The sequence below is a fragment of the Hyaena hyaena genome, unplaced genomic scaffold (genome assembly GCF_003009895.1).
Source record: "Hyaena hyaena isolate Hyena2069 unplaced genomic scaffold, ASM300989v1 scaffold_76, whole genome shotgun sequence".
NCBI classification, from domain to species: Eukaryota; Metazoa; Chordata; class Mammalia; order Carnivora; family Hyaenidae; genus Hyaena; species Hyaena hyaena.
The window spans coordinates 2694242-2721049 of record NW_024080709.1 but is presented as its reverse complement, the minus strand read 5'-3'; the positions used below and the strand labels follow the sequence as shown (position 1 = coordinate 2721049).

General features: G+C 44.5%; 1 protein-coding gene across 3 annotated transcripts in view; it reads left to right on the top strand.

Moving 5' to 3' along the window:
* Positions 1-26808, top strand: part of SHISA9 (shisa family member 9) — a 281487-nt gene that overhangs the window by 13863 nt on the left and 240816 nt on the right. The window lies entirely within an intron of this gene.

The window sequence follows — 26808 nt, the reverse complement described above, 5'->3', positions numbered from 1 at the left end:
GCCACCAAACAGAATGTGTTAGGTTTCAATGTATTCAATGATTTGGCATTATTTATTTATGAATTAGGCCATAGAATGGCATGAGGAATGGCCACATTTTAGAGCGAAATACATCAGCGATTGGAAGTTTTATGACCAAATCTCTCAGCCCTGAAGGATGTGGTAAATTGGACCAACTCTGTAATGGCAGTTGCTGAGTCCCGTTCAGGCTCTGATGGAAATGAGCACATTCCCTTTCAGATGTCACTGGGAAATATGCGGAACCTCCTTGTGTGTGGGTTCCTGACATTACATGTGAGAGAACTTGATCATAGAGTAGACAAAGGTGAGATGGTGTTGAGTCCGTGGCTACACAAGGGGACTGCTAGTAAGTTTTTCATGTGAAGTTATAAGTTTCAAGATGATTTTTGAATCAACACTCAGATGGGATAACAAACTCATTTCATCATTGCATCAGGCCAAAGGGCAAGGTATATTAATGAATTTTGTTTAAATGAGGGATTTCTGTTTAAAGTTGTACCGAAAACAATTTACTGCTCAGAGATGGGTGTCCAGGCACTGAAGAATTTAGAAGTTTCTTGTGACGGACTAACTTGGTTTATTTATGATTCTTGCTTTTGGCCTACATCTGAGCCCCAGTAATCAGAGATATGTATACCAATTTAAAAATGTGATATTCTACTGGTAGACGTATGCTAGAGCATTCCTGGTGAACTACAGAAGAGAATTCTAGGTGTACATAAACACTTACTGCATTCTTACAAGATGTTAATTTCCTATATTGCAGCTTGGTTGATCCAGTCCTTATTTCCTAGAATTTTGGGGAATATCTGGAAAGATAAGAAGCCTATAGCTCCTCCACAGATTTACATTAATCAGTTTAATTTTGTTTAAAAATTTTTTTTTAATTTATTTCTTTTTGAGAGAGAGAACAGACAGGGGAGAGCCAGAGAGAGAGCTAGAGAGAGAATCCCTAGCAGGCTCCACACTGCCAGCATGGAGCCCAATGCAGGTCTCGGACTCACAAACTGAGATCATAACCTGAGCCAACACCAGTAGTCATACGCTTAACCAACTGAGCCACCCGGGAGCCCCTTAATCAGTTTAATTTTTATAATTACTTTAGTAGTTGGTAGTAAAGATAGTCTTCCTAGTAGTGATTTGATCGTTTTATTGATTCCCAAGAGCTATTTGCATATTGTAGATACAGGGGAAATTTACATGTTCAGGAGAGGGAATGGTTTGGGGAGTTTGTTGAGAGGATAGGCCTAAATGATTGAACTGTATCAGTTATTAGGGGTTTGAGAGGTCAGGCAGTCACCAGAGCCCATTTTGACCTATAGAGAACTAGAGAGAAGGAATCCATTCCCGCTGAGAAGTTAGACCAGTTCTTAGTGCCAGAATTAGAATGCACCTATTGAACCCTTCTCTGGACATTGTGAGCAGCAAAGATTCACCATTACAAAAAATGGAGGGAAAGATGCATCTGTTTGTGATATACGAAGAGGGGGCACATCATGCCATTGTTGGAGTATTCTTCATTAAACATTCACGTTACCACATTTGGCTGGGAATTCGATAACCCAAACTTGAATGTCATTTTCATCTCTATTCAGTGATCCATTCAACATAACTTTCAGAGAATACTTATCTCCATCTATTTCTCTTTCCTCGTCTTGTTAAAAATGTTTATTTTTGAGATAGAGAGCGTGTGTATGAGCAGGGGAGGGACGGAGAGAGAGGAGACACAGAATCTGCAGCAGGCTCCAGGCTCTGAGCTGACAGCACAGAGCCCGATGCAGATCTCAAGACCACAAACCAGGAGATCATGACCTGAGCTGGAGTCAGATGCTTAACCACCTGAGCCACCCAGGCGCCCCTCTTTCCTCATCTTAATACTAATGCTAGACCCCTTTCTGATCTCTCCATTATGCTTTCGTCAAGCTAAGAGAATCAAAAGTCTGCAGAAATCTGGGTATTTAGAAGGAAGGGAGCGGATAAGGACTAGGGTAAAGGCCAATTGTTGGGGGGGGTGCGGGGAGAGAAAGCTTCAATGTGGGGAAGTATTGTCAACTTCCTTTATAAATTTTCTGGGTTGATTTTTCCTGTGAGATGCAAGTCTTGCCTTTTTATCTGAAGATAAATTTTTCTTCAGCTGATGCTGTTCATGTTCTTTCCAGGCATTCAGTGATATTGCCTAAAAATATTTAGTCTGATAATCAAAAGGGCCTCGACCTCTTTGATGAACAGGATGTAGATTCAGATGAGATAGTGATTTTTCACAAATGCTCCTCGGCTTCTGTATAATTATAGTTTCCTTTTGAAGGCACATTTTGTCCTCAAGTGCTATGAAAGTGCTCCTTTCTCCCCCACCCCAGCCTCCCAGCCTGCCAGGGACACTCCCCTGCTTTTCGGGAGTGCAGAGTAAATGTAGGCTCCCTTTGGTCTTAAGGATGGGAGATGTGAGGGGCTCCTGGGTGGCTCAGTCAGTTAAGCCTCTGACTTCGGTTCAGGTCACGATCTCGTGGTTCATGAGTTCGAGCTCCACATCGGGCTCTGTGCTGACAGCTCGGAGCCTGAAGCCTGCTTCACATTCTGTGTCTCCCTCTCTCTCTCTCTCTCTCTCTGCCCCTCCCCTGCTCATGCTCTGTCTCTATCTCTCAAAATAAACATTAAAAAAAAGTGATGGGGAGTTGTGAGTGAAGACCGTGGATACAAGGAGAGAGCCCAGATTGACGTTTCTCAGCTCATTTGTGTTAACAGCACACTTTAAAAAATATATACATATGTATAATTTTAATTTTGAAATAATTTTATATTTACAGAGAAGGTGCAGAGATAACAGCAAGAGTTCTATATACTCCTCACCCACTTCTCCCTAATGTTAACATCTTTCATTACTGTGCTACACCTGTCAAAACGAAGACATCAACATTAGTACATTATTTTTAGCTAAAGTGTGGATAGTGTGTGGATTTCACTAGTTCCTCTTCTTATGCCCCTCTTCTGTTCCAGGATCCACTCGAGGATACTACATTGTATTTCGTACGGCCAGCTTGATGGTAGAATTTTGGTTGTGCAGTATTGTTTAATGATGTGGTAAAGATTGTAAACAACACTAAATAAGTCAGCAGCAATTACAAAGCCTTTATTGCCACAGTAGAAGAAGTGTCTTCCAGGGTCTATAAAAGCATCCACTTAAAGTCATTCACCTGGTCAGTGTTGGAATAGGACTCGTTGATGTCTTGACTGTGCTTTCACATAGGCTCATGGGACAGAGTCCCCTCTGAGTGTTCCACCCAAACATGCAACCCCTCTTTGGAATTGGGTTGATGTTACAGCGTTCACTTAGCAGGTGAGATCTCAGGCCAAATAGTAGAGACATGCTGGCTGGATGTTTCCAGACACAGAATCCATCAGAAAGACCAGGCTCCCTTTCTACCCTCAGCTCTCCCCTGACCACCTCCTTATCCCCCACCCCCACCCGAGGACCCTTTCCCTGTGGATTTACAAGGAGCCAGATGAAAAGCAGATCCATGATTTAGCTTCTGAAGATGTTGTACAGCTCATATCTAGGGCCACATGGATTTCCATTCACTTCCCGTATTTACCAAGACACCCAAATGTCCTACGCTTGATTTTGGAGACCCTGGCAGGGATATCCCCAAATATCTTTTAAAAATTGGGGGAATTTTTCCTAATCAGGGCAGGTGTATAAGAGTAAAAAATATGTAAGATAGTGAAATATTAACAGTAACTTATATAGGCAGCATTCTACCCTCGCCCCCACTGAATGTTCAAAACCTTATTAGTTTGGTATTGTTTTTTCCACTGTCCTAAAGGTGGAGAAAGTGGAGCTCAGAGAGGTGAAATGGCTTATCCAAAGTTCATACAGCGACTAAATGGTGGAGCTGGGATTTAAACTGGGTCAGTCAGACCCCAAGTTCTGTGTTTTAACCACTACACTATGTGACCTCTCCTTTGGGTACAGGTACTTGCAGAAGGGGGATGTCTTCCCCCCTCGGAATTGAAGTGGTTGAAGGATATGTGAAGTGAACCCAAAGATCCATTGGCACTGTAGGAAAGAGAGCTATTTCCAAAACACCCTCCGATGTAGGTCTGGTGAGGGCTCCTTCCTTAGGAGGAACAGTAACTAACATTTACTGAGCACTTGCTATGTGCCCGTCATTGTGTGTTAAAGCTCTGGATGCATTCACTCATTTTGTACCGAAAACAACTCTCCACCAGCATTGCTCATCCCTGCCCCAGGGCCTTTGGACTTTCCTTGCTCCCTGCCTGCAGAACCCCACCCCCAGGCCTCTCCCTTTTCACATCGTACGCTCAAAGCTGCCTTATTGGAGCTTGTCTCCCTTTGGCCCCCAAGTTACCTACTGTTCTTCATTCCCCATTATTTTCTCCATGACTTTTATTCCTTCTGAAATTGTTTTCCTCCTTATTTATGCCTCTCCCACTACAATGTAGTGGGAGCTACACGAGAGCACGTGCTTTGTATTGTCACAATGGCACCCCATACCATGGGATCTGGGCTGGCTCATGGCAGCAGACCCATCCATTTTTGTCCAGTGAATGAGAAAGCCTATGGAGGGGGTGTCATATCATTATTCCTGTCTCCTGGCGGAGAAAACAGATTCATAGAAACTAAGGAACTCCCCTAACATGATGACTGAGATTTACTTTAAAAATTGCCAGGAAGATATAAAATTGTGGAGGATGGCAGGTGAAACAGAAGTGGGGAAATTTTATTATTGCATATATTACTACTACTACTACTAATCATTATTATTATTATTTGGTGGCCAAAAACATAGGAGTCCATTCTTTCCTTGTGTGTATTTGAAAATATCCACAGTAAAATTAAAAGCGAAAGAGCTTGTCCATCTTGTCATAGTTAATAGATAGAGAAACCAGGATTCACCCCCAGGTCTGTCTGACTACACAGCCTGAACTTTGCTAGATGCACGTCAGGTATCTTCTGGTGAATATCCAGGCTCAGGAAGGGTAGGATTCAGGGCTACTGTCAGGACTTTATTAGGTGGAGTGAGTAAAGCATCACTTTTGTCTTACCTGCTGGGTCTTTTAGTTCATATTATTCAGAGATAGGAAGCGGGACTAGCTTCTGAGCAGCCAGTGGCCTGGCTTCCCCTGGACCAGCTGTCTGACCCCAGTTCAGTCAGCTGAGTCGGGTGGAGAGTATCTCAGCCCCTCTTATGGTGGTGGTAGAGCCGGTTCTCCAAGGCCATGCCTGAGAAGGGGGGTGGATGTTTCTGTTTTAAGCTTTGTCGGGGTGGGGGCAGGGGTTGTGTTTGTTTTATTCACCCGAGTATCTCCAGTGAAATTACACAGTGTTCAGTAGGTATTTGTTGAATGAATGAACACAGGGATGGACGGATGAATCTCTAGCCAGTGGAACCCATTAGCAGGACCCGTGGGATTTTGAGTTTTGAGGGAACTTGGCTAATTCCCACTCTTATGAGGCTCTAACTCTTTTCAATGAAGCCATGGCTACCAACACTCTTGTTTCTGAAATGTGAGCCTTCTTTCCCACAATGGGGCTTACGAAAACTGTTCCATTGGAAGATCTCTGACTGTTATGGTTTTGGCATGTGGGTAAGTGATGAAGTCAGAGTTTGGGGCTGGATCTGTAGTGGGTTAACTAAACACATTTGTAGGCTCAGTGCAACGGCTTGATTCACTTTTGTGTAGTTTTAGATCAAGAGTTCTGGTTTTCTCCTGAAGTGTTTGGAGTTACAGAAGGGTCTCTCGCATGTAGTTGATGCCCACTAAACATGTCCACTATGTCTTTGAGATAGTGCAGTGAGGCAGTGGGGGATATGGGCTTGGGAGGTAGATGTAACTGGGTGTCTGCTCTGTCGCTTCTTGGCGATGTAATCTTGGGAAACTTAATTTCATTTTCTGAAACTTGGTTTCCCATTCTATAAAAGGAACAAAATACAAGATCGTTTCGGAGGATTAAATGCATTAACGCCTATAAGTGAACTTAGCATAGTGGCCAGTAACCTAAACATTAGCCGTTACTCTTCTCATTTGTGGAACGAGTGACCATTTGTGCTAATGTGGTCCATCAGCAAGGGGGCGATGATACACACCAGCATGAATTCATCGCACAGTTGATATTTCAAAGTGAAAATGTTTGCCCTCTTTGTGTATCAGTTGGTGACACAGTCTGTGTGTTGTGTGTGTGTATGTGTGTGTGTGTTACTACTAGTGTTTCTGATGCCAATGAGAACTGAAAAATCTGTCAATTTCTTCCCAAGGAAATAGTTCTGATGGAGCAGCTGTCCTATTCTTCGCCATTTGTTCCTGTCTTATGTTTTTCTTCTATTCCCGTTGAAACACATGAGCTTTTGTTCTGTTAGGAATATTGGTTTTAATATTTTATTTACAGTGACAAACCAGGCCCGTAGGAATCGGTATGGTCTCAAACTCCTTGTATTTTCACCCAGAAAATGAGATTGTGTACTCATGAGGGTGTGTATGTGTGTGTGCAAGCAACAGAGAAACAGAGCCCTTAAAGGAAAAAAAACAAACAATAAAAACCCAAACCCCACCACTTTCTGTAAGCCATCGCCTGGGCTCTTTTCAAAAATTGCTACTAATGCTGGCCACATGGTATTGCCTAATTAGATTTGAATTGCTTTTCCAAAGTGCTTCAAACCAGCTGTAGGACTGTTTGTAAAGAAAGCCTAAGTGCCCATCACAGTGTCTGGTTTGGTTTAAAAGATGCCAAGTTCTGCTCCTTCCATTCTCGGAGAAGCCTATTCTCAGACACAGTTTCTTTGGGAGAGAGTTTCTATTTATATATCAGGATTAAATGATGCAGCATGCCTACTATGTTTTTGACACCTAGTGTGGATATATAAACAGATATATAAACAGAATAATGTTTGTTCTGCCCCTATCACATGCACGCATTTTACTTCTTACTCTAACCCCATGAAATAACGGAAAAAGATATTGTACCCACATATTATAGATGAGAAAACTATGGCTCAGAGGGTTTAAGTAGTCTGCCCAAGGCCACAGAAATATTTGGTAAGGAGTTCAGACCCTATATGTGGGTTCAAACATGAACCCATCTCTGTCTGGCTTTAAGCTTTGTACTCTATTCAGTAACCTTTCTTGTGCTTTCCCCAATGACCTATACTGGTTGATGTTCCAAATTATGTCTCTTCTTCTCTTTCTTCTCCTCATTTATTGGTTTTTGCTAACAATCACTGTATTAGACTACACTAATCTTTGAAAGTGGACCAATCAAGATAAAGTCACCATTTCTGTTTTGGAGGACTCAGATTTTAGCCAATTTGTCTGATTTCTTGTCATTTAGTATTTCCATTGAATCAATCAATATTTAGCTGATACTTATTAAAATCCTGCTATGAGCCAGGCAGTGTGCTAGGAATTGGAGGTATACAGATGAATGAAACAAAAAATAGGAACTGTCTTCTTGCAGTTTATGAGACCGTGGAGTAAACAGATAATTGTAGAGAAGCACGATAGGCATGAGGGCAGGATGCTCGGAGTACATGCATGCAGGAGAGCCCCTTGAAACACTTGTGGCCACAGAGGAATGAAGAAATTAGGACATTTTCCTGAGAAATTGATATTTTGTTCTGAGAGAAATATGCCCTAACAACTTCCCAAGAATCATAGTGAAAGAAAGCAGAAAAATTTCATGTACTGATGTTCCTCACCTTTGATTGAGAGGAGATCTATCAGTCTTAGAATATAGGTCTTTCTTGCAGGTTTGATTAGCTTTATACAAATCGTCTAATGGGAGAAGGGGATTTTGTTTGGTTAAGGTCACACTGCTTTTGGTAGAAAAATGAAAATGCCGTATCTGGCATGGAAGGACCAAAATTGCAGTATTAGATATCAGAAGTTGAGTACAGATTCTTTTCAAAGTACTGTTTTCAGTTCAATCAGCTCACTGTTCTTCAAGATTAGTGTTGAATTTTTTCTTCATTTAAAAATAACAGCCAATATAAAATTAAGCAACATAGTTTAATACCATAATACATATATTAAAATAATTTATAATAAGGTTTTAGGAAGCTGCCTGAAAACCCCAATAAGAATTTTCAATAAAGTTAATTACAAGTTGAAAGGGAAACCCCATCACATTATTCTGAGAATGCAGTTAATGAAACAAAGTGTAATCATAATCTGAATATTTTATTCAATGGAGACTTAAACTCATTAATTTAGGTATTAGGCCAGGAGTTGTGCACTCACATGAAGACTGCCATGCTCAAAGCAAAGACTATACTGTGTTCTACTACTCATTTCAATCCAGCCCTTTGTCCCCCAAGATGGGCCCCTACATTTGGGGCTCTCTCCATGGTGCTGAGTCACTCCCTGATGCAATTATATGGTTCAGATCACCCAACCAGAAAAGTTTATCTCCTAGAATGCTGGAGCTTGAGAGAACTTCAGGAATCATTCTTGCCTTTGGTTTACCACACTACTGGTTTCAAAGATGATTAAAAATTTTAAAGAAATTGAAGAACTGGGAGAGCAACATCATATACTAACTACCACTTTTGCCAAGAAAGGAAATTTTGTAAAAGTAACTATAAAATACTATCAGCATCACTTCACAAATGATATGGGCATTTTTAACACCAAACATGTAGGTAAGAAATACTTCTCAAAATAAAATACAATTCCTGAATCAAATGAAGTATTAGTTTTATGAAAAATGCATTCCATTGTCCTTATTCTCTCTCTGTCTGTCTGTCTCTTTCTCTCTGCCTCCAATAAGTTGAGAATGAGAGCATGGATTTGCAGTTTGGGGAATAATTGATTATTCCTTAAGTGGTTTGCTCACTGAATCAGTCTTTATTGAATAAATACTGGGACTTTGTGCTAGGGATACAGAGATTGGCTGTGTGTTTGTGTGTGTGTGTGTGTGTGTGTGTGTGTGTGTATGTAAGTATGCATATATATGCATATACCACTGCATAGAGATTATACTCAGTCCATTCTTTGCCTTTTACAAATAATGAAACTGAGGAACAGGAAAATATATGGGTTTTCCTAAAGTTATACAATGAAACTTATCAGATTAATATTGTCTTAAAAATATTATTGAATATTTAGGACACAATAAGTGATCACAAATAGATATTTATTTGTCACGTCTCTGAAATGGACTTAAAGATGTGAAGGATAGGATTAGATGATAACTATTTTTACAGTACTAGTTTAGTTTGATGCCTTACCTCTAATTCAAAGGAACTCTTTGAAATATTCAGATGTTCTTTTTATTTTTTTTTAATGTTTTTTTATTTATTTCTAGGAGAGAGAGAGAGAGACACAGCGTGAGGAGGGGAGGGTCAGAGAGAGAGGGAGTCACAGACTGAAACAGGCTCCAGGCTCTGAGCTGGCAGTCAGCACAGAGCCCGACGCGGGGCTCGAACCCATGAACTGCGAGATCATGACCTAAGCGAAAGTCGGACGCTTAACCGACTAAGCCACCCAGGCGCCCCTGAAATATTCAGATGTTCTTATCATTTTTATCAAAATATTGACTTGTCAAAAGCCCATAAATTGGAAGTTGTATAAGGGCAGCATGTGGTATTTGACTTCGTTTATTGAGCAGTCACAAGGAATGAAGGAAGCGCCTCATTCTTCAGAAGCATTACTTAAAAAATTTCAGCACGTGTATTCAAAGTCAAAGAAGGTCATCAAACAATTCTTTGATAATAGTCAACAAAGACATTGCACAAACATGCTTTAAAAAATTGTTCCTTGTGAACATTTTTGTTCTCTAATCAGCTTAGAGGTGGCTAGGTTCAGACTCTGGTATGTTTCTTTAAAACATGCATTTATTGTTTGTTTGTTTTACCTATGACTGTTACATACATACATATAATTATAGAAATTTTCATATAATGTACTGACAATTCTTGCTACTGTCCTTAATAACTCCTTTATAGATAAAACCGTGATCTTAAGTCATATAATTATCAATTCTATGTAAACTAGAATATTCATTTTATTTCAACATGTATGTACCATGTATGATACACATTCTTAAATTTCATCTACTTTGTTCATTGTTCCGTCTTCAGTGCCTGTAGTGGGGTCTGCCACATAGTGTGTGCTCAGTGCATAATGCTAGATGAGTGAATGAATTTATAGAATCTTGGCACTAGAAGGAAATTCAGAGATTAGTTAGCTGGTCACCTTAATTTAATTGCAGTACTGAATAATCATCTATACATTTTACCTGCCTAAAATTGCCTCATTTTTGGGCAACAATACCCTGATTTTTCTTTTGGGGGAACCATTTCTCATCTACATTTCTTTTCTTTTTTAATGTGTACCTATTTTGAAAGAGAGAGAGAGAGAGCATGTACACATGTGTGCAGGGAAGTGGGGAAAGCAGCAGAAGAGAAAGAGAGAGAGAAAGAGAGAGAGAGAATGAATCCCAAGCAGTCTCCATACTACCAGTGCAGAGCCTAATGAGGGGGTTGATCCCCCAAACAGAGAGATCATGACCTGAGCCCAAATCAAGAGGTGGATGCTTAACCAACTGAGCCACCCAGGCACCCCGCCATTTTTATTTTCGTCATAGCTCATTACCTAAAATTATCTCATTTACTTGTTTTCTTTGTGTCTTCCACACCAAAGTGTCGCTTCTTGATATCAGGGACCTTGTCTGTCTTGTTCCCCACGTGTATTCCCAGTGTCTAGCATAGCGCCTGGCACATGGTAGGTGCTCTATAAAAATTATTCAAACGAATGCTGTCAAAATACAAGACTGGGCACATTTTCAAGTGCTTGTTACTATTACTACTTCTTTGTCAGTTCATCAGGGTTTTATTTCTTGTGGACTCAATCTCCAGTGTTGTTATCAGTTTAGCAGATGCCAACTTACATGCCAAGAGAAGTTGCATACGTTTAAAAGATCATGAATAGATATTCCAGCATTGCCTGGAAATTGTGAGATGTCACACAAAGAGAGTGCTTTCAGAATCCAGTCACCGATTTAATCACAATTGATTCTTTTCATTAGCATCCCCCCCCCCCCATTTTGTTTCTTTCAACTTCTTTGGGTCATAGATGGCTGTGTAATGTCCTAGCCTTGCTGACTCTCAATTTCATCAGTGTGAAAGCAAACTCAGGCAGGAGTTGGGTGTGTTTAATAGTCATGCAATCGCTATGGTGTGTTGATATGGATAATAAAAAAAAAAGACTTTGGTGGTGCAGAGTAACCTTAATCATCTCCTGCCTAGGATCACATTATTAATTTAAGTGTATTGCCAAGCAGAGTATTTTATCTCCAGCAGCTATGTTCCACATTTAATTATTGTATTTAAAAGGAAGTCTTAACAGCCCAGAGGGAGGAGGTGGTGGGTACAAGGGGAAAAAAATCACAACAGACCCACAGATTCATTTCATATCGTGTAATTGGGCAATCATCCAATGGCATGCCCTAAGCCCTGGCTTGTCTGTGGTTACAATCAAGTATTTACCCACCCTTTGAGTCCCCAAATGCCCCAAATATGCCACCAGATCTTATAATCCTCACCTCTGGAGCAAAACCAGGTCAAGCTAAGAAAAGCCCTTAAGAACAAAAGATGCAGCCTTAGGATTTTCCATCACGAACTCCCTGAGCATCTCCTGCTGCCCAGGATACTTTTTAGTAACTGTATGGAGAGGAAATGGGATAGAATGTGTTATGTGGATAGAGGAGCTGGAGGGAGGAAGTTGTTTTTCTTATCCCCTTTTCTTGGTTTTGTCTTTGTGACTTACTGTGTTTGCTTCAGGAAGGTTTCTGTTCATGCCAGCCCATCTTATTAAATCATCACTGTTTGCGAAACACCCTATGAGGCTTTCTTGGGGGCAAAATAATAGCACCAAAAGTATTTATTGGATACCAATTGAGTGCCGGATATTTCAGATCTATTATCTCATTTAATTCTCTTACCAAAGAGAAAGTGGGTAGGATTATCTGTATCTGACAGAGTAACCAGGCATGGATTATCCTCTGCTACATGGATTCAAGAACAGTGTGGTCTGACTGCAAAGCCGGGGCTCGCTCTTCCACCCAGAATAGGCACCCCTAGGGTTCCTTTTGGGCGCTACCCCTCATGACCTCTAGTGTCTGCCTGAAGCAGAGTGTTGCAAGGGTCTTTGAGGCTACGTTCAAGCTTGGTGGGCATGAGTGGTAAGATTGAGTCACCGGGTCTGCTGTTTGTGTGCTATTTATGTGTACCCCTATTTCTGCAACACTCGATAAAAGCCCCTCCAAAGACTAATGGTTTTGTAAATGAGGGAAGATAAACATAATATAAAATGAGGGAATATAAACCAAATTGATGGATTGGAGGATTGGAAATGTCTCAAGTACATAATGCCTAACGTGTGGCATTTGAATGTACAGCAGCTGATTAAGAATATCTTTGTTGAACGAATGAATGAATACATGACTGGATAGGTTGAGGCACTTGACATCTTCCTGTTCTCTTAGGTTCTCAAGCTATTTATATGTATCAAGTCATACCACCATCAAACAGTGTATCAGAACTGCATTACTTTTAGTTTCCTATAGGCATGCCAATTCAAGACTGTATTCATAGTACATCCTTGGTTTTGTTTTCGTTCTTTAAATCATGGTTGATGTAACGAAGGGGAACATGAAGGATGCATATGCCTTCCTGTCAATGTGCTGTTGAAAATGGGGCCTTGTCTATTGTTCAATCCTTTCTATAGAGAATGACTTCTGTATTACACATTCATTCAACAGACCTTTGTCTTGCATTATCTTGTTTAAACACTGTGCTAATGGAGCCAAAAACAAGCCACATCTCTGACCTTTGGTGTCTACAAGTAAGTGATGGGAAACTGTTCTTAATATTCAGTAGATAAAAGTAAGAATTCTTATTTGTGATATGTATAGGATGAAACAAGGTAGGTGATGGGGTAAGGGATGACAAAGCTGGCATCACCAAGGAGGTGACAATTCAAGTGAGGCCTAAGGATGAATGAGAAGGAATCATCCAAATGAAGAGTGGGGGAAAGTGGTATTTTTGGCAGAAAAACAGAATGTGCAAAGGCCCTGAGGCAGGAAAATCCTTCACCATGCCTGCAGAAATAAGGAAGCCTCCTAGGGTGAGTGTCTGGTGAGGGAAGGAAAGGAGTTATCAAAGTAAATGTGGAGAAAGGCTATTCAGAAATGAGAAGAAACAAAGTGAGATACTAAGTATAAACTGTCTCTACAATTAAAGAATTTTTTTAAATATTTATTTTTGAGAGAGAGAGAGAGAGACAGATTGTTGAGTGTGGGAGGGGCAGAGAGCAAGGGAGACACAGACTCTGAGGCAGGCTCCAGGCTCCAATCTATCAGTAAAGAGCCTGACGCAGGGCTTGAACTCACGAACCATGAGATCATGACCTGAGCCAAAGTCAGATGCTTAATTGACTGAGCCACCCAGTTGCCTCATAAACTGTCACTGCAGCTTTTGAGAGCCTACTGTTACTAGACATTGTGTTACCTGCTTTACATCTATATTATAGTCTCTCATTGGTTGATCTGTGCTTTTTTAATTTAAAAAATTTTGTTAATGTTTATTTGTTTTGAAAGAGTGAGAGAAAGAGCACAAGTGGGGGAGGGGCAGAGAGAGAGGAAGAGACAGAATCTGGAGCAGACTCCAGGCTCCGAGCCATCAGCAAAGAGCCCAACGCTGGGCTCAAACCCACAAACCTTGAGATCATGACCTCGGGTGAGTCAGACGCTTAACTGACTGAGCCACCCAGGTGCCCTTGATCTGTCCTTCTAATAGTGCTTCCCAGGAGGTGTTCCACTGAACACTAGTCCGCCGAGATGTTCTACAAAATGAGAGATTCTTGGCCGAATAAATTTGGGAATACCTCCATGCTCTCTTGCTTCTTGGAGATTTTCAAAAACATAGTAACACATTAAAGACTCTGAGAATACATGCAATGAAACCATTTACAATGGCATTCATGTCAATGTTTTTGAAGCCGATAGATCTAGAAGAAACATCTTTTCGTGTGATAGTTATGGATATGTAGAGGAAGTAACATCTGGAGAACTAACTTTGAAGAGCGCTGCTGGATGAATGTGAACTTAATCACCTTCTTTGGTGGTAAGCTCATTATATCCCAAGGCGATCCATTTTGTTTTCAGGCAGGCCTCCTTGATGGGAGCCACCACTGCAGCCCAGGAGTCCTCCTTCCCATCGTGCACCGAAGTGTTTGGAGGGTTGCTAGGAAACGGGATGCTTGAGCAGTTGAGATCTGAATATAACAGTTCTCTAAGTTTCCATGGTTGGAGGAGGGGCAGGCCAGTCCACTGCCACGTTTTCTTACCTTACTATGGAGGAGAGTCAGGCAGAAGTGCCTCTAAGCTGTGCGGATTCAATTCTGTGATCTCAGGTCAGGGATGGGGAGAAGTGAATGGGAAAGGGGAGCCAGAGAGAGAGGGAGCGTGAGCCAGAGAGAGGGCGACATAAATAATGTCGGTATTTCTGGTCATCATTCCACACAATGAGCATATGCTGAAAGGAGACGGGAGACGGAGTCTGCTTTTGCCTCAGACAGACTCACTTCCCACGAGCTTCTCCTGAGTGTGATTCTAGCATTTAAAGATATGCATTTTTCATAGAACTTGGCCCCTAAACACAAGCCAGTGACTTCATCTGGTGCTCAATCCGAGAAACAGTCATGGTGGGTAATGCCGGCGGATCGTGATTTTAGCTGCTCCCTGGTGCTTCAGACCCCTGCACAAGAAGGACTCCAGTATCTAGTTCTGTGCAGCCCCTACTTGGTGCCCACAGCTGATGCCGTGTCACTGCCTATCTGCTGGCCTGCCCACCCCTTGGAACAGTGTGGGCCGGCTAGAAAGTAGTGGGGCTCCTTTATTTGCTCCATACCCCCTAAAGATGTCTCTTCTGGGGTCACTATTATAACCTGGAACAGAAAATACAGCCGGATACCCTCATACAGTTAGTAGGTCCTCCTGTGAACCATGCTCCCCCCGCCCCACTGCCCTTGCCTTGCATATTTCTTGGGAATTTTCAGGTGGTTTGTGTCACTGGGGATTTCCCAGAAGGACAGCTTCCCTAGGTCTCTGGGGCAGTGTCCTCTGCCCATTTATATAGCGTGCATTTTATTCTATGTATGTATTTTTTTATTTTTTTTTAAATTTTAGAGAGAAAGCGAGCGAGCACGAGCAGGGGAGAGGGGCGAGGGAGGAGAGAGAATCTCAAGTGTTGGGCTCCATCTCACAAACCGTGAGATCACAACCTGAACCACAATCAAGACTCAGATGCTAAGCCGGCTGCGCCACGCAGGTGCCCGTACTTAGAATGTATTTTAAATACAAACGTATTTAACTATCTGAATAGGGGTCAATATGTATATGGAGAAAGAAAGTCAAGCAGTAAAAAGGGTGTAACGTAAGCACTAGGTGTCCCCCGCCCTCCGGTGCCCTGTTCTCTTTGGAGGTAACCACCGCAGCCCGTTTTACTGTCTCTTCTCCCAAAGATACCTCTACACATTTATTAACATTTACAAACAGCTTTGCGCTTTATTTCACTTACTAGTACATGTCTGCTCAGGCAGCTCAGGCCACTGTAACAAAATACCACAGACTACCTGGCTTCCTCAACAGAAACTTATTTCTCACCGCCCTGGAGGCTGGGAAGTCCAAGATCAAGGTCTCGTCCCTGTGGCTCCTCTGGAGAATTCTCCTCCTGGCTCTCAGACAGCCGCTTCCCTGCTGTTTCCTCACTTGGTGGAGGAGTGGAGGAGAGCCCTCCGGTGTGTCTACTACTTCTTAAAAGGGTACCAGCGGGGCGCCTGGGTGGCTCAGTCGGTTGAGCGTCCGACTTCGGCTTGGGTCATGATCTCACGGTTCGTGGGTTCGAGCCCTGCGTTGGGCTCTGTGCTGACAGCTCAGAGCCTGGAGCCTGTTTCAGATTCTGTGTCTCCCTCTCTCTCTGACCCTCCCCTGCTCATGCTGTCTGTCTCTCTCTCTCTCTCTCTCTCTGACCCTCCCCTGCTCGCTCCCTCGCTCTCGCTCTCTCTCTGAAATAACTCTCTCTCTGACCCTCCCCTGCTCGCTCGCTCACTCTCTCTCTCTCTGAAATAAATAAAACATTAAAAAAAAAAAAAGGGTACCAGCGCTGTCACATTAGGGCCCCACCCTTGTGGCCTCATTTAACCTTTATCCCCTCCTCACAGGCCCTGTCTCCAAACGCAGTCGCCTTGGGGGTTGGGGCTTTACCATATGAATCGCGAGGGACAGGCAAGCAGCCTTTAAGGGTAGATGTTGAAGGGTGTGTGGGGGAACATGATCAAGGAGGTAATCACTTCGTCCGCTTGGCTGTGTTGGGATGCGAATCCCTAAATCTGGCTGGTGTTTCCTCAGCCATCAGCGTTTCTCACCCTGCCTCCCCTTCTCCTGCCTCGCCCTGCCCTCACGGTGCTATTCCATGAAGCATCAGAGGAGGGATAGAGAGAATAAGGCCCCTAGCGTATGCCTGGTGGGGGACAGGTTCTGTGCAAGCCCTTGTGCGTACAAGGTCTGTCAGCGCAGCCTCGTTCTCTCCGGGCGGAGATGCCGAGAGAGCAGGTGCGAGGCAGGGACACATGGCCGTTTAACCAGCTCCTCCTTCTGCCCGATGGTGCTGGTACAGGTGGTCCTGGGCCGCGTTTTGAGCAATACTGTCTGAAGAGCCCTAATTATCCAGCTAACTGATTTGGACTCTGCTGTAACGAGTAGATACTCAACGTTGACTCCTCCCAGATAGCATATTTTTTTAAGTTTACTTATCAAAGAGGGGGGAGGGAGCACAGCCAGCAGGGGACGGGCAAAGAGAACCCCATGCAGGCTCCATGCTGTCAGCGCAGAGCCTGGCGTGGGGTTCGCTCCCATGAACTGTGACATCGTGATCTGAGCTGAAATCAGGAGTCGGATACTTAACTGACTGAGCCCCCAGGTACCCCCCTGCCCAGATATCCTATTTTAATGGTGTGGCTCACACATGGCTCTGATAAGGAAGGCATGGTGCCCACCTGTCAGGGTCTGAGGCAGAGACCGGAGGTATCTGGGCTTGGAGGTCCCTTAGATGTGGGTCCAAACTCGTGGGCTCTGCCTCTTACCAATGGTGTGACCTTGGACAAAGTGTATTTCCTCTCCCTCCTGCCATCGGAAGTGATGGTGGGTGTTACTTACTATCTAGTTTCTCGGACTGCCACGAAGATGAAGATTAAATGCAGTACCGTGTGTAAAAACCACTGGCACAGCTCAAGGGCAGCAGCACCAACTCTCAAGCAAACCCACCTCGTCTTCCCTGGTGTCGGGTCGTGGTACCGTGTTACAAGCCCGCCTTTGTCCATGGAACTCGAGGGAGGCACATGGTGAGACTAGGCTTCGTCAGAGCCTTACTGCTCCCACGCAAGTTCAGGGGCGTGGCGGCTTCCCCCCCTTTTTCTCTGTAAGAACAGAGACTCTGGAACAATCTGTGACTTGGGTTGGAGCCATTTGAGATCCTCAGTGCAGCGACAGCCTGCTGGTAACGTGAGATCCTAACAGCTTGCATTAATCCTGGAGACAGGAGGGGAGGACAGGAGACGTTTTGAGGATCGCCCACCTGACGTCTCCAGGCACCTGGCTGCCACCTTTCTCGGGGCTGAAGGACGGGAGATTCTAACTCTCTTGAGCCTCCCTTCTCAGTGGGGGAGGGCAGACCCTTCAGGAGCTGGTACAAGTAAGCTCATTTCGAAGCAGGAAAGGGCAGAAACAGGCTGAGAGCGATTAGTGGCCAAAATGTTCTAGAACCGGTTCTAGGAATGTTCACCTGTGGCGAGAACCTTCAGAAGTGTGCAGAGTTGGAGCACGTTGCCTTTCTCCTGATCCCACAGAATCAAGCTGACCGACCCTGTAAGCGGGGAGGGGGTCCCTCAGCGTCCACAACAGAGTCTGGGTAACACCTTTGCAAACTCCGTGATTATATTTGCTGAAGGGTGTCCATCGAAGAGCACGTCCTCTCCACATCTCAGCGTTTCTTTCTACAAAGCCCTTTGTATTTTTTTTTTTTTAGAAAGTTCATCTTTTTTTTTTTTTTTATTGTTTTTTTAAAATTTATTTCTAGGAGAGAGAGAGAGAGAGAGAGAGACAGCGTGAGCAGGGGAGGGTCAGAGAGAGAGGGAGACACAGACTCTGAAACAGGCTCCAGGCTCTGAGCTGGCAGTCAGCACAGAGCCTGACGCGGGGCTCGAACCCACGAACCGCGAGATCATGACTAAGCGAAAGTCGGACGCTTAACCAAGCCACCCAGGCGCCCCAAAGCCCTTTGTATTTTGAGAAGCCGGTGCCAGGAAAAAGCTTTGCGTCTCCTAGGGAGCCTGAACGCTTTCATGGCCAACCTACGGGGAATGATGTAACTGATCACCCTAACCTTTGTGGACCCACAAATGCAACCAAATTCGAAACTGCTTCGATCCCCATCTGCCGCTCTCTGCTTCCCATTTTGCCCTCATCTTGCTACGAGCCCTGGACTGTGTCAGGACCCTTTACGTTCCAGTGACAGAAACCGAATGCAAGCAAATAGATTCAGTAGACTACATCACTGACCTTCAGACATCGCTGGGTCTCAACAGGTGTTCTCAGAGCCCTGTCTCTCCATCTCTAGATTTTGTGTGTTTCTGTCATCTTAGTTACAAAAAATTTTTTTAATGTTTGTTTATTTTTGAGAGAGAGAGAGCGAGAGAGAGAGCATGAGCAGGGGAGAGGCAGAGAGAGAGAGAGAGAGAGAGAGAGAGAGAGAATCCAAAGCAGGCTCTGAGTTGCCCTTACAGAGCCCGATGTGGGGCTCAAACCTGAGAACTGTGAGATCATGACCTGAGCCTAAGTTGGATGCTTAACTGACTGAGCCACCCAGACGCCCCCTCACCTTCATTTTAAGACAAGCTCTTTCTCTGGGCTGGCAGCCCTACTGCAGTGTCCTTAATGTCCAGACCCCAGAGAATGGAACAGCCATAGTTCTCCACAAGGTTGGAAAAAACCTTGAATTGGTCTCTGATAGCATGCCCGTCACTGCACCAATCACGTGCTCTGACTCTGGGATCACATGTTCACTGTCAGCCATGGGAAGAGTCAAGTACATCCACATCTCACAGATGGAACAGGACCCCGTGGAGCAGGTGTGTGTTTGTGTACAAGGCATATTTGAGGGGGAGTTCTTCAAGAGAAAAGTTTCTAAACAGACAACAACTGAAACAAAAAACCCTCCACACCCCTCATTCTAATCCGTATTGTTCCTGGTTTGGGTGTATGATTGTTTGTTTCTATCTGCTGGGCTGCCTCAAACCCTTTGTGAAATGAGCTGGAATAAGCAAATGATAAGATGTGTAAAATGACTGAAAGGACACACCCCTGAGTCTCTCCTTACAAAAGGAGGGTGGGGCTGGCAGAGAGAGCAGTCGGCCAACCCAGCACCAAACTGAGCTGTGGAATATGCTGGAAGTGGAAAGCTTGTCTTGGACTTCCTTCAGACCTCCATTCTGTGAAGGGCGTGCTTGTTTAAAAAATGACCCCACCTCCATTTGTGGATGACAAGGGGCGCATCATAAAGCAAATACCATTTCCTCGATTGAGAACCAACACAGAAGAGGAAGAAAGTAGCCCAGGTTTTGCATCTCAATATTCTTGATTTGGTTTTTGTCATTCTGTCTTCTCCTTCCTCTCTTACAGGGTCTCTCGATCTTGACATTGTTGACACCTTTTTTTTTTTTTTTTTTTTTTTAGTGTTTATTTATTTTTGAGAGAGAGGGAATGGAGAGGGCGGGGCAGACAGAGGATCCAAAGCAGGCTCTGAGCTGTCAGCACAGAGCCCGACACCGGGCTCTAACTCATGAACCGTGAGATCATGACCGGAACTGAAGTCAGACGCTTAACGGACTGAGCCACCCAGACGCCCTGATACTTTTTGACATCTTAAGCCATTTTGACATTCTTTGTTGTGAGAGCTGCACTGTGCACTGTACAGAGTTTAGCAACATCCTTAACCTCTACCCACTAGATGCCAGTAACACACCCACTCCCCAGTTATGACAGCTAAAAATGTCTCCAGACATTGCCAGATGTCCCGTGGGGTGGGAGGCAAAGCCATCCTGATTGAACCCAATACTCCGTTAGAATGTGGCTTCTGAGAGAAGAGGGAACATGTATGACTCAGTCACTATTGAATGCCTCTACCTAGTACATTGTCTGGAATGTAGTAGCTCCATAATTACATATATTTTTTCCCAGTTAGTCTTGGTTCACTGAATGAACTGGCCCACTTTGAATTTATGTCTAGACACTCTTGGCCTCCATGTAGCCACGTTTCTTATTATGGGAGCAAAAAATCAACAATTTGTGTGAAGTCTTATGTTCTTTCAGGTATATGACAAACCCTCAATAAATGTTAGCTCCTGGTATTACCATGATTATGACTTTCTCCTTCCTGGAGTGGTGCTCAGCCCAAAGCCATGTGGTTATTCTGCGCTGAAAGTCATCACTATTTCTGGAGCCCCAGGGAGGGACTCGGCTGAACTAGCTGGAGAATGGGAGAGCAGCAGGCACAGAGTGTGTGTCTGAAGGGCTTTTGGGGGAGTTCTCTATGCAATGACATCGCCGCAGGCTTTTCTTATAGCTGAAGGTCTTTTACTAAGCAGGTGTGGAACTTAAATGGTTTCTTATCCCGGACGAGTACTGCGCCCTCTGAGCCTGGGTGTTTGGAAGTTGTGGGACCTTTTTCAGTGTGAGCATGCCTGGGGAGCCACCCTGGCCTGATGTCCCCAGAAGCTGACCCTGAGACAAGGATTTGCGGGCAAGTTAGGTTTTTAGGAGGGGATCCCAGAAAACACTATTAGGTGAGGGGTAGCAAGGTCGGGAAGCCAATAAAAGGTGTGTGTCAGACCCCTTACCACCTGGGCGACAGGTGGGAGCAGGGGACTCTGGGGGAGCAGGACATGCCTTTAGAGTCATTGCACCTGAGGGGCAGGGGAGGTGGAGAATGGAGCCACCATGTTCTAGTTCAGCACTGGTTGAGGGCTGCTTCTGGAGCCACTGATGTTCCGGCTCTTCCCGGTTGCCTTGGTGGGAACCAAGTGTGTTCTCCAAACGGAGCGAAAGGTACCAGGCAGAAGGTCACAGGTGTTTCAGCTGGTGGCCCTGGCTGAAGGGGTGGGTGCTGACAGGTTGCTGGCAAGGCACTGACAATGTCTGCTGTGGGACATTTGGTGGACAGGTGTGGTGGTGATAAAATCCTACAGCATATAAAGGAGAGCATCATCCCACCCTGAACGCCAATAGGGGTCCCTCTGAGAAACACAACAAACGAAAATGGATATTTCCTTTCTCCTTTGGGTTCTGGCAAGGAAGAACCCTTTCTGTTTGTTTCATTTTTGTTTATAAAAACAACCGTTTTTTTCCTGGTTATTAATGGCATGGTTGCTCCTTGTAGAAAACGCAAGAAGAAAATCTCTAAAAAATACACAATTTAGTGTATCTCCTTTTTATTCCTTCTATAGGCAGTAGAAGTCGTGGCTAGAAAAAACTGAGTTGAAAGTCAGTCTTGGGATCCAACCCAAGTCCAACACTTACTAGCTGTATGGTCTTGAGCAAGCTAGTTAATGTCTCTAAGCCTTAGTTTCCCCAACTGAAAAATGGCGATAATGATATAGGGTTGTTTTGAGAATTAAATGAGATAGTATTTATAGAATATTTGGTTTATAAGTAAGCACTCATCAAATATGGCATCTCCTTATAGAAATGAGAATAATATTACCAGCTCGTCCTTATGAATTAAAATTCTTCATATTCTCTTTCCATGTTTTGTGTTTTGTTTTAGAATTATTTCATTGGTCTATTCTTAAGACTTAAAACATTTCACAAGCATTATTTATTTATAAAATTTTTAAATGTTTATTTTTGAGAGAGACAGAGTGTGAGCAAGGGAGATGCAGAGAGGAAGAGAGATGGAGACACTGAATCCAAAGCAGGCTCCAGGCTCTGAGCTGTCAGCACAGAGCCCAGCATGGGGCTTGAACTCATGAACTGTGAGATCATGACCTGAGCCGAAGTCCGATGCTTAACTGGTGGAGCCACCCAGGTGCCCCTCACAAACATTATTTTAAACTGCTGTGTAGTATTCCAGTGAGCATTGTACTGGTTATTTAATTCATAACACATCACCCCACTTGATGGCTTAAGACAGTAATAATCATTTATTATCTCCCACGGTTTCTGTGGATCAGGAATTGTGGGCTGGCTTGACCGGCTGGTTCTGGCCCAGGGCCTGTCTTGAGATCACAGTCATGATGCTGGCTAGGGCTGCCGTCCTCTGATTGGGTCAGGAGGATCCACTTTCAAGATGGCGCACTCTGGATGATAGTGTGAATCCCAGGATGTGAGAATCACTGGAGGCCATCGTGGAAGCTGGCAGATCTGTGGGCACTCATTGAATATCGGTTGATCTATTAGTGAGTAGATGTGATGAAGTCCTTCTCCTATTGCAACATGTTCTAGTCATTTGTGGGGGGCAAGAATCTTTGGTCCACAGGAGGGGGTGTGAGTGGGGAGGCTAGACTGCCTTGGAACTCATGACGAAGCTCTTCTCATATTAGAGTTCCTCGTCCCATTAAAAATGAAAAGCTCAGGGGCGCCTGGGTGGCTCAGTCGGTTAAGCGTCCGACTTCGGCTCAGGTCATGATCTCATAGTTCGTGGTTCGAGCCCCGCGTCAGGCTTTTGTGCTGACAGCTCAGAGCTTGGAGCCTGTTTCAGATTCTGTGTCTCCCTCTCTCTCTGACCCTCCCCCATTCATGCTCTGTTTCTCTCTGTCTCAATAATAAATAAACATCAAAAAAAATTTTTTTTAATGTTTTTTTTTTTTTATTTATTTCTAGGAGAGAGAGAGGGAGACAGCGTGAGCAGGGGAGGGTCAGAGAGAGAGGGAGTCACAGACTGAAACAGGCTCCAGGCTCCGAGCTGGCTGTCAGCACAGAGCCCGACGCGGGGCCCGAACCCATGAACCGCGAGATCATGACCCAAGCGAAAGTCGGACGCTCAACCGACCAAGCCACCCAGGCGCCCCTAAACATCAAAAATTTAAAAAAAAAAAATGAAAAGCTCAGGGGGGCGTGGGGTAAAAATGTGCAGAGTGAGGTGCTGGAAAAAGGATCAAGCCAGGTGAAAAAGAACATCAACCGTGTGGATACCAGCCAACTGATAATAAGACCTGATGATAAAGCAAAATGTTATCGGAGAATCCACTGGTTGCTGGGCACTTTGACCTCTGTGTTAGTAATTATAGCAGCTCTTCAAGGGAGCATTCTTGCTTCCATCTGTAAAATGGGTGATGAGGGCACTCGCTGAGCCTAGGTGTCCTCATTACAAACGGGCCACAACAGAACCTTCCTAATAGTGCCGTGTGGGTGCCGAAGTGACCACCACGGAGCACGCAGCATAGTGCCTGCCACATGATATACTTCCCAAGACTTGCTCCCTGCTCTCGCCACCGTCTTCGCTATTTTTATTGTTATTCTTACTGCCGTAAGTCCCAAACCAGGTCAGTGGCAGGGCTCACGTCTGTTAGATTCTGTGTTCTTTGTTCTCTACAATGTGCTCAAGGTCCATCCTCCTTGGTGTTCCTCGCCCTCCAAGGCTCTCACGGTCTTCTTGGGAACGATGCAACTTGGGAGCATAAGACCATCAAGAGAAGAAGATACTAGCTTGGGTTTCAACATCTCAGGTTGATTTCCTAGAGGTGAAGCCCAAGACACAGATTTGGGAGTGTGTCGTTTACTGAGGAGCAGGGAGGTGAGGAAGCAGCGTAAGGCAGAGGAACCAAGCTAAGTGAGCAGTGTGGTCCTGATGGGAGGCTAGCTTCAGCCTGATCCCACAGGGAACTCTGGAGCGTGAATCGTATCACCAAGTTGGTGCTGCCTTGAGGCAAGTGGCTGACATTTTGTACCTTTACTTCAGTGAGCCCTTTCTTGGCTCCGGGCACTCCCCTGAGTGGACACAGGGCAAAGTAACTTCCTCGGAGAGATGGTTCTGGTAGCCAAGGTGCAGAAGGGCAGCTGTGAGCCATTAGCAGCCACTAGAGATGATCGGAGCCGGGCGCTAGCAGTGGCCACTGCACGGGTCTCTGGGGGCAAAACTCCATAGATTACAGCCCACGGGCCAAATCCTGCTTGCCACTGTTTTTGTAAATAAAGCTTTATTGGAATATAGCCATGCTCATTCATTCCCGTATCGTCTATGGCTGTGTCTGCTACAGTGGCAGAGTTAAGTAGTTGTGACAGAGACCATATGGCCTTCAAAGCTAAAACATTGACGCTTCCTAGCAACTAGTCTATGGGTTCAGAGAGGGCTGAGGTGCTCAGAGTAATCTGGGGTGGCTCCTTGGTGGAGGTCACTTTTCCCTGGGACTTAGGGGACGGGTGAAGTTTTGGGTGGCGGTGACGAATCCAGAAGATCTGCAAGGGATAGTACGTGAAGGTGGGTACAGGGGAAGCAGATACACCCAGGAAGAGGTGGAAGACTGCACCGGGGAGCGTGATATGGTCTAGAAACTTCTCTCCAAGGACCACGTGGATATCTGGGACAGAAGCTTGTTTAAGTGAAGAAATCCACTTAAGACTCATTTCCAGGGAAGAATTCCATTTAGAAACCCTTAATCAGAGGAGTGCCTGGTCGGGCGTGTGCTAAGCGCAAATGCATTCAGACGTAATTATTTGGAGCAGCTATAAACAAGTCTGGTCACTTAAGATAAAGATGTAAAGCATACACGTTGCCTTCGTAGGAACAGCAAAAAGGAGAAAAGGGTGTCTTGGTCCTTGATATCGGTGAACGCATGGCAGGAATTCACTCAGCACGGGCAGACGTCACAAGCCAGCTCATAGGGACATCAGGACAGCAGCTCTTGAAACCCACGGACTATTTTTGTCAAAGGAGAATTTAGTTTTAAATATTCGATGCCTTTAGGATAACTCATCTATCACTGGGCCAATTTAAGTCACATTAATCACATAACAGAGAAGGGGAAAGAACTTTATGCCCCTTGAAGGTATGAGAGCTGGCAGTCCGGGTCCCCTGAGACATGGGACTCAGTGGCAGAAACCTGCAGAGAGGGGAGCGACCGTGATCTCCGTGAGCGAGGACTGTTCCTGAACTCGAAACTGCCATTTGTGGGTTCTGCCGCAGAGCCTAGGGCAACTTGATTTGAGAGGATTTAGAAGATCATGTTAGGGATCTATGAAGCATGGGACTTTGGGGATCAGGCAGCCTCTGTCTTGGATCTGCCATTCACCAAGACCTACTATGTGCCAGGCATTGCACTGAGCACTTTAAACACAAAATCTCAGGGCACCTGGATGGCTCAGTCTGTTAAGCATCCGACTTCAGCTCAGGTCATGATCTCACAGTTCGTGAGTTCAAGCCCCGCATCAGGCTCTGTGCTGACAGTCAAGAGCTTGGAGCCTGCTTCCAATTCTGTGTCTCCCTCTCTCTCTGCCACTCCCCCACTCATGCTCTGTCTGTCTGTCTCTCTCTCAAAAATAAACATTAAAAAATTTATATTTTTCTTAAATAGTTTATTGTCAATTTGGTTTCCATATAACACCCAGTGCTCATCCCCACAAGTGCCCTCCTCCATGCCCATCACCCCCTTCCCCTTTCCCCCACCCATCAGTCCTCAGTTTGTTCTCAGCATTCAAGAGTCTCTCGTGGTTTGTCTCCTTCCCTCTCCCCAACTATTTTTCCCCTTCTTCTCCCCCACGGTCTTCTGTTAAGTTCCTCCTAATCCACCTATATGTGCAAACATATGGTATCTGTCCTTCTCTGCCTGACTTATTTCACTCAGCATAACATCTTCGAGTTCCATCCATGTTGCTACACATGGCCAGATTTCATTCTTTCTCATTGCCAGGTAGTATTCCATTGTATAGATAAACCACATCTTGATCCATTCATCTGTTGATGGACACGTAGGCTCGATTTCCATGTTTTGGCTATTGTGGAGAGTGCTGCTATGAACATTGGGGTCCATGTGCCCCTATGCATCAGCATTTCTGTATCCCTTGGGTAAATTCCTAGCAGTGCTATTGCTGGGTCATAGGGGAGTTCTATTGTTAATACTTTGAGGAACCTCCACAGTGTTTTCCAGAGGCACTGCACCGGTTTACATTCCCACCAACACTGTAGGAGGGTGCCCGTTTCTCCACATCCTCGCTAGCATCTAGAGTCCTCTGATTTGCTCATTTTAGCCACTCTGACCGGCGTGAGGTGGTATCTCAGTGTGGTTTTGATTTGTATTTCCCTGATGAGGAGGGATGCTGATGTGTCTGTTGGTCGTCGGGATGTCCTCTTTGGAGAAGTGTCTGTTCATATCTTCTGTCCAGTTCTTCACTGGGTTGTTTGTTTTTCGGGTGTGGAGTTTGGTAAGTTCCTTACAGATTCTGGATATTAACCTTTGTCTGATATGTCATTTGCAACTATCTTTTCCAATTCCGTTGGTTGCCTATTAGTTTTGTGGATTGTTTCCTTTGCCGTGCAGAAGCTTTTAATCTTGATGAGGTCCCAATCGTTTATTTTTGCTCTTGATTCCCTTGCTTTTGGGGATGTGTCAAGTAAGAAATTGCTGCGGTGGAGGTCAAGGAAGTTGTTTCTTGCATATGTTTGCACATATAGGAGGATTAGGAGGAACTTAACGGAGGACTTTTTTTTTTTTTTTTTTTTTTTT